The sequence below is a fragment of the Elephas maximus genome, chromosome 10 (genome assembly GCF_024166365.1).
Source record: "Elephas maximus indicus isolate mEleMax1 chromosome 10, mEleMax1 primary haplotype, whole genome shotgun sequence".
NCBI lineage: Eukaryota > Metazoa > Chordata > Mammalia > Proboscidea > Elephantidae > Elephas > Elephas maximus.
The window spans coordinates 78660494-78673424 of NC_064828.1; positions in this window are offsets into that span (position 1 = coordinate 78660494).

A 12931-nucleotide genomic window follows, 5' to 3' on the forward strand; every position below is an offset into this window, starting at 1 on the left:
AGTTGCCACTGAGTCAGCTCCAACTCATGGTGACCCTATGTACAATATAACAAAATGCTGTCTGGTCCTATGTCATCTTGATTGTTAGCATGTTTGAATCCATTGTTGCAACCATTGTGTGGTGCCTTTCAATCTGGGGGCTTATCTTCCAGCACTATGTTGGACAATATTCTGTTGTCATCCATAGGGTTGTACTGGCTAATTTTTGTAAGTAGATCACTAGGTGTTTCTTCTGTCTTAGTCTGGAAGCGCCACTGAAACCTGTTCACCGTGGGCGACCCCGCTGGTACAGGTAGTCCTCTACTTAGAACTTATTTGAGTTATGATGAACTACACAACTGTCAATTTTTTTTTTTGTAGATCTTATCATTAGTAATGTGTACCACATACAATGTTGCAACTTGTAATTCACTGATGTTATCATTCTCATATCAACCCTCAAAGACAAATAAAGATCAAATTTATAAAGATATTGATAATAAAAAGCAATAATAATGAAACTTTAAAAAATGAGGTTTTCGACTTATGTCAGAACCAACTTACAATGGAGTCATTGGAATGGAACCCTGTCTGTAAGTCAGGGACTACCTTGAAATACCAGTTGTACAGCTTCCAGCAACATAGCAACTTGCAAGCCACCACAGTACGACAAACTGACAAATGGTGAATAATTGTAATAATGGTTGTATCTGTTATTAAACTTACTCAAAAATAGAAATTTAAGTGAAAGGATAAACAATAATTATAATCATAATAATTCTAATATTTCTTTTTCATTACCTGATGGATCATCCTGTGCAGTCTCTAAGGTGTGTGCACCCCACTATGAAGATCGATATTCTCACCCTTCAATAAGGAGTGTCTGTTTTCAATCAGTTTTGCTCATTTGAACCAAGACTGGGGTTTAGCATCTTTGATGAGCTACCTACTCAGTGCTTTGTACTCAGTGCTGGAGTACTCATTACTACACAGTGCTTTGTACCCATTCAAAGATGAACAAGTCAGACCCAGTCCCTGTTCTCAGAGTGATTACCATCTAGTGGGATAGAACCACAGGGGACAGACTTTGTCGGTAGAATGCCAGGAGTTTGCCCATAGGCACCTGGCCCAGCCCAAGGAGGAAGAGGAGCCATGATGGCCCAGTAGATAAGAGCTTGGCTGCTAATCAAAAGCTTGGTAGTTCGAATCCACCAGCTGCTCCTTGAAAACCATATGGGGCAGTTCTACTCTGTCCTACAGAGTCGCTATGAGTTGGAATCCACTGGACGGCAATAGGTTTGGTTTGCTTTTTTAGGGAGGAAGAGTGAGTAATTGCTTCCAGGGAGCACACCTGAACTGGGTCATGAAGAGTGAGTAGGAGTTAGGAGTTGAAGGGCAGTAATTAATCAATTGACTGAAAATTTGCGTTTCTATGTAGCACTTCAAAAATGTTTCCCAGTGGAAAGGAGAGCACTAGCTGATTGAACCAGGAGGTAAATTAAGAATTAAATCCCAGAAAAGAATATAAAAAGTTACATGTAGCAAGTCTTGACCTCTGAATAATTAATTGGAATTACACTAAGTCTAAAAGCCAAAACCTTGGCATCTAATTCCTAGCTCGTCAGCCAAATTCCAGAGAAACAGGAAGTAAAGCATTTAAAACTTCTTGAAACCCATGACACAATCTGTAAAATGGAGATGTCAACAGAGCACCCACTAACTAGAAAATACATCAATCACTGTTGTTGTTGTTGTTGTTGTTGTTAGGTGTCATTGAGTCGGTTCCAACTCATAGCACAACAGAACGAAACACCGCCCGGTCCTGAGCCATCCTTACAATCGTCGTTATGCTTGAGCTCATTGTTGCAGCCACTGTGTCAACCCACCTCATTGAGGGTCTTCCTCTTTTCCGCTGACCCTGTACTTTGCCAAGCATGATGTCCTTCTCCAGGGACTGATCCCTCCTGACAACATGTCCAAAGTATGTAAGATGCAGTCTCGCCATCCTTGCCTCTAAGGAGCATTCTGGCCGCTCTTATTCCAAGAGAGATTTGTTCATTCTTCTGGCAGTCCATGGTATATTCAATATTCTTCGCCAACGCCACAATTCAAAGGCGTCAACTCTTCTTCAGTCTTCCTTATTCATTGTCCAGCTTTCACATGCATATGATCTGATTGAAAATACTATGGCTTGGGTCAGGTGCACCTTAGCCTTCAAGATGACATCTTTGCTATTCAACACTTAAAACAGATCCTTTGCAGCAGATTTACCCAATGCAATGCGTCTTTTGATTTCTTGACTGCTGCTTCCATGGCTGTTGATTGTGGATCCAAGTAAAATGAAATCCTTGACAATTTCAATCTTTTTGCTATTTATCATGATGTTGCTCGTTGGTCCAGTTGTGAGGACTTTTGTTTTCTTTATGTTGAGGTGCAACCCCTACTGAAGGCTGTGGTCTTTGATCTTCATTAGTAAATGCTTCAAGTCCTCTTCACTTTCAGCAAGCAAGGTTGTGTCATCTGCATAACTCAGGTTTTTAATGAGTCTTCCTCCAATCCTGATGCCCCATTCTTATTCATATAGTCCAGCTTCTTGTATTATTTGTTCAGCATTCAGATTAAACAGGTATGGTGAAAGAATACTACCCTGATGTACACTTTTCCTGACTGTAAACCAATCAGTATCCCCTTGTTCTGTCCAAACAACTGCCTCTTGATCCATGCAAAGGTTCCTCATGAGCACAATTAAGTGTTCTGGAATTCCTGTTCTTGGTAATGCTATCCATAGTTTGTTATGACCCACACAGTCGAATGCCTTTGCATTGTCAATAAAACACAGGTAAACACCTTTCTGTATTCTCTGCTTTCAGCCAAGATCCACCTGACATCAGCAATAATATCCCTGCTTCCGCGTCCTCTTCTGAAACCGGCCTGAATTTCTGGAAGTTCCCTGTCGATATACTGCTGCAGCCGATTTTGAATGATCTTCAGCAAAATTTTGCTTGCGTGTGTGATATTAATGATATCGCTCTATAATTTCCACATTTGGCTGGATCACCTTTCTTGGGAATAGGCATAAATATGGATCTCTTCCAGTCAGCTGGCCAGGAAACTGTCTTCCATATTTCTTGGCATAGACGAGTGAGCACCTCCAGCACTGCATCTGTTTGTTGACACATCTCAATTAATATTCCATCAATTCCTGGAGCCTTGTTTTTCGCCAATGCCTTCAGAGTAGCTTGGACTTCTTCCTTCGGTACCATCAGTTCCTGATCATATGCCACTTCTTGAAGTGGTTGAATATCAACTAATTTCTTTTTGGTATAATGACTCTGTGTATTCCTTCCATCTTCTTTTGATGCTTCCTGTGTCATTTAATATTTTCCCCTTGGAATCCTTCACTATTGCAACTCAAGTCTTGAATTCTTTCCTCAGTTCTTTCAGCTTGAGAAACGCCAAGCATGTTCTTCCCTTTTGGTTTTCCATTTCCAGCTCTTTGCATATGTCATTATAATACTTCACTTTGTCTTCTCGAGAGGCCCTTTGAAATCTTCTGTTCAGTTCTTTTACTTCATCAATTCTTCCTTTTGCTTTAGCTGCTTGATGCTCAAGAGCAAGTTTCAGAGTCTCCTCTGACATCCATCTTGGTCTTTTCTTCCTTTCCTGTCTTTTCAGTGACCTCTTGCTTTCTTCACGTATGATGTCATTGATGTCATTCCACAACTCCTCTGGTCTTCGGTCACTAGTGTTCAATGTGTTAAATCTATTCTTGAGATGGTCTCTAAATTCAGGTGGGGTGTACTTAGGGTCATATTTTGGCTCTCATGGGCTTGCTCTGATTTTCTTCAGTTTCATCTTGAACTTGCATATGAGCAATTGATGGTGTGTTCCACAGCAGACCCCTGGTCTTGTTCTGACTAATGATATTGAGCTTTTCCATCGTCTCTTTCCACAGATGCAGTCAATTTGATTTCTGTGTGCTCCATCTGGTGAGGTCCATGTGTATAGTCGCTGTTTATGTTGGTGAAAGAAGGTATTTGAAATGAAAAAGTCATTGGTCTTGCAAAATTCTATCATTTGATCTCTGGCATTGTTTCTATCACCAAGGCCATATTTTCCAACTACTTATCCTTCTTCTTTGTTTCCAACTTTTGCATTCCAATTGCCAGTAATTATCAATGCATCTTGATTGCATGTTCAATCAATTTCAAACTGCAGCAGCTGATAAAAATCTTCTATTTCTTCATCCTTGGCCCTAGTGGTTGGAGCATAAATCTGAATAATAGTCGTATTAACTGGTCTTCCTTGTAGCTGTATGGATATTAATCACTAAACATGCAGAAATCCTTGTAAAGGAAGTTTTGGAGTTTCTAAATCTAATCTAAGCACTTGTGTCAATTCACAGAGCTTCAATACTTCAGTAAGTTAGAATCTATTTCAAAAGAAGGAACAGAGCCACCAGAGTGGCAATAGCCTGTCCACACTGGCAGTGCTGAAGCCTAGACTTATTGTCACATCCTCCCTTCTGGTGTCCCTATGGGTTCTGCCCTAGACCCTCTTCTCCACTCTCCACTCTTCCTGGTGACCTCATCACTCCCATAAATGTGCTGATAATTCCCACATCTCTACCTATATAGCCTTGACCCCTTTTCTAAGCTCCCTGCCCATTCATACAACTGCCTTCTTAACATTTCTTCCTTGGTTGTCCCAACTGAAACATCCAAAACTTAAATCGTTATTTTTCCTCAACAATCTAACTCTTATTCTGGGTGTCTTAGTTCAGGGAACGGTGACCCCATTCCCCTGATTCCCTTAGCCAGAACCTGGGAGTTATAATTCACTTTTTCCATTTCTCACCCAACAATTACCCAGGGTGATAGACTTCATCCCCAAACTAGCTCTCAAACCTCCTCTCTCAGTGAAAATACCATGGCCTCAGCCTCCATAACCCCTTTCCTGAAATAGTCTCTTAACTGGTTTATCCAGTCTTCTTCCTTTTCTATCCATATTGTACCCAGAATAATCTTCTTAAAATGTAAGTCTTATCATGTTACTTTCTTGCTTAAAAGGACTTAATGCATATTAAGAATAATATGTAAGACATTAAAAACTATGGCCAGCAGCTGTAGAGACTTTCCCAATATCACAAAAAATGACAACGTCAGTATTAGAACTGTGACTTCTGATTCCTTTGTTCATCCTCTCCTTCCCTTTTGCCTGGTAACCTGGTCAAGTCCCAGCTCTGTTTAGCTGTTCCTGTCTTATCATCCAAATTCATTTCTTATTAATGTTTTTCCTCTAACATGCATATAGTACTTTATCTCCGGCTTAGACCTGAATACAATACAATCTCATTGTATTTGGGATTGGCTGTTATCTGTTTCTCACACATATCTCTGAGAGATAGGGCCCTGTTTCCTCCACTTTCATATCCCCCAAATTGGCATGTTAATTGGCCAGGGTGGTTAGAGATCTGAGGGCTTAAACTCCGTGTTTCTTCCGTTGCTCTGTGACTTCCTAGTCAGAAATCTCAGCTTTGAGCTACCGCTGATATTGGAGCTGGAACATCTAAGCAGATGTGATATGGCAGGCAAAGGCTGAGGAAATATAAGCATCATCCTGGCCCTGGTAATGGTGGCTTTCATCATATTTCTTCCTTTAACACAGCTCAGTTAGCTCTTTTGTAAAGGCTTTACCTTGAACACCTCTTACTAATTAAGCCCGTTCTTTTTTTCCTGGCAGTCTCTTTGTATTGCAAATGGAATTCAGTGCTGGTTGCTGTGTGATTTGCAGCCACATGAGTTACAAAGGTACAGGGTGCCCAGAGAGCACTCTGAAAGGGGCAGGAGACAGCGGAGGGGGAGAGAGTAGTGATAAATGGTTTATTTACTCGAAGTAAAAATTATATATCCCCTTTTGGACTTTCTCACTAAGCGCTGGATTGTTTTATTACCAAGTCCTGGAAAGATCCAGAAAATGAGTATTAAACATTTGGAAAAGCTACTCTAAAGGATTAGCTCATTTGGCAAATAATGTGAAACAGTGCTTTTTTTCATCCTGGTGTTTTCTTAATAGCCAGCATGCATATAGTGATTATTTTATGCCAGGTACTGTTTTAAGTACTTACTGTATACTAATTCTTTCATCTTTATATCAACTTTATAAAGTAAATACCATTATTATGCCCACTTTACAGATGGGGAAACTGAGGAACAGAGAGATTGAGTTCATATATACTAAGTGGCAGAGCTAGGATTGGAACTCTGTAGTTTTGCTTCAGAGTCAATGTGTTTAATCACTATGCAAAATCCTCACCAAAAAAAGAAAGAAAACTGTCACTAAATTTCCTCATTTAGTGTTTTACATTTAGCAAATTGCTTAGGTTGAGTCTCTGTTTCCTTACCTGGACAGTAAGGCTAACAGTCCACACCTTGCAGGGTGAATAGAAAGATCAGCAGCAATGTCTAGTAAGGGAACCCATAGCATATATTCCATAAACAGTAGTTATTATCATTATCTTTGTCATTCTTTATGCATCAAGAAGGACCCCGCCAGCAGCGTATGTGAACAGAGTCACCATGCAAAGATATATTCATTTAAACCCAAGCCCAGAGGCACCAAATAAATATTGGTGTTTATAGTTTTCAGTTTCAAAATTTAATCTCAAGTAGTCAAATGCCATGGATCAGAGTACCAAGAAGAAATTTCTAGAAATCCTTACCCCTTTCTTGCTGAGACTCATATGGTTCTAGTCAGTTCCTAGGGTCAGTGTCACCCAGAGGAGCCCTTGGGCAGCCACATCAACTCCAGTTCCCCTGAGCCCATTTAGGGTGGGCTTGGGCATTGGTTCAGGGCCTTCCAGAGGTACACTTCATTCCAGAGTTCAGCCTTTGAATCCCCCAGCCTCCCTGGAGCTCTTCAGATTGGTTGTGGCCTAGATTAAACCATCTGGAGAAGCCCCAGATTGTACTTGCTACCCAAAACCAAACCCATTGCTATCAAGTCGATTCCAACTCCTAGCGACCCTATAGGACAGAGTAAAATTGCCCTATAGGGTTTCCAAGGAGCTGCAGTAGATTCGAACTGCCAACCTTTTGGTTAGCAGCTCTTAACCCCTATGCCACCAGGCCTCTGAACCAAAAAATTCATTGCCATCGAGATGATTCTGACTCATAGTAACCCTATAGGACAGAGTAGAACTGCCCCCATAGAGTTTCCAGGGAGTGCCTGGTGGATTTGAACTGACCTGTTACTTAGCAGGGGTAACTCTTAACCACCAGGCCACCAGGGTTTCCACCAGGGTGCTAGGGAGGAAGAAAAGAAGGGGGGTGGGAGTGGGCGGGGAAACATTGACTCCCAAGGCCCTCTGAGTTTCCCTAGTCCTAGTTAAGCTTTACATCAAGCAGAAGGACAGTTGAGCTAAAAGTGCCTTTCAGCCATTGTGCAAACTTCTTTCATAGAAGCAAAAAGCCATAAAACACACAACTTCCTGCCAGTGCCTTGTGACCACAGCAGGTGTCTTGCCTGAGAATGGAAGCCCAAAGGAAACACCAGCAGGAAGAAGGGAGATTAAACGAAGGTGGATGCCCTTGGAGGCTCAGCCACAGGGACTTATCACTGAACAGTGGAGGGGGGCAGACCAGGCGTTTGTCTTGTCTGGTAGCCACTGAGTCAAAGTAAAGCCTCAGAAGGTTCTGAGGGCTTCATTCCTTCAACAAGGGGTGTCAATGAGCAACACCAAGGCTGGTGCTTTGAAAAGGAAGTTGAAAAGTGTAATCCTGATGTGTGGTTTTGTCAGGGTAGGATGAAAAGTGTCACTAGAAAAAGAAAATTGCTTATGAAAGGCATCAGAAAAGTGACAAAAAATGCATCTGTTCAGCTGCTGAACTTTGCTTGAAAAGCAAAGAAAAACCTATGAACCAGAAGAATTAACAGTACATTTCTGCTTACGGCAAGGAATCATGGTCAAATTAAAACTTCAATTTGAAAAAATTGTTAGAATCTCCAGACATGAAATTAATATAATTAAATAACAGCCCCTGAACTTAAATTTCTCAGAAAGCTGAGAGGGGGAAAAGAGGTAGCTCATTAAAACTATTTGAATCAATGTCAGCATTCCAGAAGAATGCCAACAAGGAAGAAGCACAATAAATTTAAGCTCAGGAGGGGGCAGAAGCAAAGTGGTAGGGCAAGAAGAGCTTAAATTGGGTGTCAGATAATCTGGGTTTGTGTCCTGCCATCAGCGGCATGACCTTGGACAAATGACTCAACCCAGTATTCGTCAAACTGTAGCATAAATCAAAATCATCTGCAGGGCTTGTTAAATTACAGACTGCTGGGTGGTTAAGAGCTTGGCTGCCGACCAAAAGGTCGGCAGTTCAAATCCACCAGCTGCTCCTTGGAAACTCTATGGGGCAGTTCTACTCTGTCCTATAGGGTCACTATGGGTCGGAGTTGACTCTATGGCAATGGTTTTTTTTTTTTTTTTTTTTTTTATCGGGGGGCTCCACCCCTAGAGTAAGTCTGGGGCAGGGCTCAAGAATTTACATTTCTAACAAATTCCCAGGGAGGCTGATGCTGCAGGCCACAGGATCACATTTTGGGAACCACTGGGCCTGTCTGGGAACCCTTGGTGGCGTAGTGGTTAAGAGCTACAGCTGCTAATCAAAAGGTTGTCAGTTGAAATCCACCAGGTGCTCCTCGGAAACCCTATGGAGCAGTTCTACTCTGTCCTCTAAGGTTGCTGTGAGTTGGAATTGACTGGATGGCAACAGGTTTGGGTTTTTTTTCTTTTTCTTGGAGGGGCCCTTTTTTTTTTTAGAGAATACCAAGCGATCTCTAAGCTCTCATCCTGTTGTAAAATCCTAGGAAATGAACAACCAGGGAAAACAGGGACTATAGCAAAAGAATTATTCCAAAATAGCACAGACAGCTTGCACTCTGCCTGGCCTTTGAGGAAGTGATTGTGCAAACACTCTGCCTGGGAGGAATGTACTCAATGGTTCAACTGACTTAATAAAGACCAGAAAGCAGAGAGGGCTGCGAACGATGTTTCCTGGGAGTCAGCAGCCATGCTTGGCCAGAAATAGGCATCTCCTTCATAACTGTTAAAATGGGAAAAAGGAAAAAAAATGTAGGAAACATCAGAAATACAAGGTAAACATCAATCAAAATTATGTTTATTTGGTAAGAGTCCCAACTGATTTGAGAGAAAAGGGCAGCCACAAGTGATTGAGGAAAGATATTCTAATTCCAGGGAGTAGAGAACCATTTGAAAAGATATACATTATCCTGTTTAAACTTTAAATGCAAAGTAAATGGTTAGTTTCTGTCAGCCTTGGCCTCTCTTACATGCTAGTATAGGAACACATTGGCTACGCTTGGCATCTTGGTAGGAAAAACAAAGCATAGAACATCAGTAAACAAACAAAAAAATATACATACAAACTCTAGAGCCCATTCAAGGGCTAAAGAGCCCGTGGTCACTTGGCTTTTGTTGGTTTATGTAAGTAATAAAGTAATAAACTTTGAGTCTTTGATAATCCTTGACTATTCAGTTTGTTACCCCCATTTATTAATAAACATTTGTCTCATATAACTGACGTTATGTGTGTGTGTGAAAGGGTAGGTAAAGCTGATAGATAAAAGTTAAGTACCTTTTGGACAAATTCTATAAAAATATATTTTTTATTTATATTTGTAATTGGTTGAGTTTATACATATTTATACAGATATAATATTCATGTACTACCTTTTCTGCAATATTTCCCCTGATCCATTACAGTTTCATGTAGTTAAAAATCTTCCTTTTAGATGAGATTATGAATTGGAATCATCTCAAGGGCAATGGGTTTGTTTTTTGGTTTTATATATACTATATTTTATGCAAATAACAGGCACCTTCTACATTGGTTTGCCAACCACACCCTCCCCCCGCCATGAGGTATTTTCATAAGTGCACTGTGCTAACTTATTTTACAGCAACAAATGTAGAAGGTGCCTGTTATTTGCATAACCATATGGTGTATGTGTGTGTATGTGTGTGTATGTGTGTGTGTGTATATTCCTGGGTGGTGCAATGATTGACGCACTCAGTTGTTAATTGAAAGCCTGGAGGCTTAAGTCCACCTCCAAAGAAAGGCCTGGCAATCTGCTTCTGAAAAATCAGCCATTGAAAACCCTATGGAGCACAGTTCTACTCTGACACATGAGTCAGAATCAACTCAATGGCAACTGGTTGCTACATATACGTGTATGTATATATATGTAATGTGTGTGTGTGTGTGTACACACACACTTTTAACCATTGGATTAATGGACTTTTTTTTTCTTTTTTTTTTCCATTAATCCAATGGTTAAAACTATGTCTTCTAGGTGAAGCAGACCTAAGTTCAAGTTTTGTTCCCATCATTGGTGGCTGAGGGACCTTGGATAATTTATTTAACCCTCTGAACCTCAGTTTCCTCCCAGGGAAAGATTAAAAACATTTAACTCTTAGGGTTATTATGAGGATTATACGAGTTAATGTGTAATAAAGCACCACATTTATAAAATGGTAGCAATTTTTATAAAACAATATGACATGTTTTTCATTAAAATTTTAAATAAATTATGTATGGAATCTTAATAAATATTAAAGTAACATAATCAGTTTCTAACTTAAGTGATTAGGTCTCTATTTCCAAAGTTAACCTCAAAAATAGCGTGGAAACTGCCAGGTCCCAGGAGGGGAAATGCTAATAAATATGGTAACCCAACAAGCAATGAGCATGACATAAGGGAAACAATAATTTAATGAATGGTCTAGCAAGTATTTCCTCTTAGAGCTCTTGCTATGAATTTTATCTAATGATTCATGTTTGAAATTGTGTTTTTTGCCCAAATATCTGATCTTAACTACTAGCTCTGTGGATTCTCTCACCACTACTTTATCCATTACATTGTACTGCCCATTTGCTATTTCTGCACACGTCTTCTGCCGTATTGTCACCTGGGTATAAGTATCCAGCATCATCTGGTCACATTTACAGATAGCTCAAAATATTGGATTCACCTACTGTATGCAAAGTATGCAAAAAGACTCAGACTTTGCCTTAAGCTGCAGTTCTTATTTAAGGTCTTCAAATTTATGTTTGGTCAATAATTGATTATACTTATTAAATCAAGAAACATTTAGAAAATCACTCCGTGGACAAGGCTCTAGGCTAAGTCCTCTGGGGGCAGGTAGAAAGTCATACAGGGGAAAAAATCATGATCTTATCACAGGATAAATAATATCTATGTGCACATAATTATCATCACTAGAAAGTAAAATAATAAGTGTCAAAGGAGAGTCCCAAACAAGGGCATGTATTTCAGCAGACCAAGAGGTCTCTTCCTGTTAGGAGAGGTCAGGAAGGATGATGGAGGAGATGTCACTGAGCAGTTTGGAAGTTGGGTTGGATTTCCCTAGGATAGCATAACCAGAGAGAAGAAATTCCAGGATGATGGAATGATATTTACAAAGATATTGAGATATAAGGGGTGGGAGGTTTTTTGACCACAAGTAACATAGGGAATATAAAGGAGGGGATGATAGTAGTTAATAGTGACTAACATTTGCTGAGAGCTATGTTATACGCTAAATGCTTTATGTATGTTTGTCAATTATTTAATCTTCATACCAACCTTATGAGGTAAGTACTTGAGAACTGAAACCAACTGGAAACAATAGTAGGACCAGGCAAAAATAGCTTAACTTCCTGCTCCTGGAAATACTTATTCCTGTAAGATAAGACCATGAAACAACTAAAATAGCTCACTTCGAGATCCTTGAGTTACCGTGTCCACCAATCCAAAGCTATTGCCTTAACTTCCCAGTTCCAACCTCTCCCACCATTCAACACCTTCCTTAAAGTCATGCAGCTCAGGCCTCAAAACAGTGTAAATACTCTCTTTTGACTTCTTTCTGAGATACTATAAAAACTGTCAAGTTGCTGTTCTCCCTTACTGCAACAAGTCTAATAAACTTGGCTTTGCTTGACCAAAAGATTGTATTAGTGGTCTTCTGGGTAATCAATAGTCGACATACCGTTATTATATACACATTTTACAAATGAGGAAACTGAGGCACAGAGAAGTTAACTAACTTGTTCAATGTTTCAAAATTAAGTTACTGAGCTAGGACTAAAACTCAGATATTTCTGACACTGAAGTCCAAGCTGTTAATCAGAGAGTGGAGGCTGTAAATGGCAAGTTGAAAGTCTGGATATCTTTGGTATCTGAAGAGTGGTTCAAAGGTCTTCTCCTCAAAGCCTTTCAGCCCCCTGCCTTGCATTGAAACTTCTGCAACATCACTGTCAGGGGCCATGTAGCTTCTGTTTTCATGTTTACAGATATGGGTCCTTGATGACTCAGAGGATAGCTTGTTACATGATTTAACTGAATTGAGCATTATTTAGCACTGGCATTTATAAAAGAAAAGAATTCCACTTGTTAGGAGTATAGACCCATTCTATATTCCCCCACCGCTGGCCAGAGAGTAGAAGATGTTCACAGTCCAGTGTACTTCTCTGGATGGAGTTGGCTTATGGTAGCATGATTTTAATTACTCCATCTAAACAATGGTTCAGCTTAGAAGGCCCCCACCTTGTTTTTCATTCTGGGTACTACAAGAGCAGAGATGAGCCTTTAGGCATCTGCTAATGCTACCAGCCACAGGAGTCCCAGTTAGTGTCCAGGGCTCAGATGTTTATGCTGAATTTCCAAACTCTATTTATCAGAGCCTAGTCAGATTCTCACTGATCCTTCTCCCCAAGGCTATACATCAGAAGTAGGGAGCAGGGTAGGGTCTGAGGAAGGCATAGGGGAAGGTATAACTCATTGACTTAATTTTTCTTGAAACCCAGGCAGAAGATTCAGAATCTAACTTTTATTTGATCTTTTTTTTTTTTTTTTAATCTTAAATGTAGAA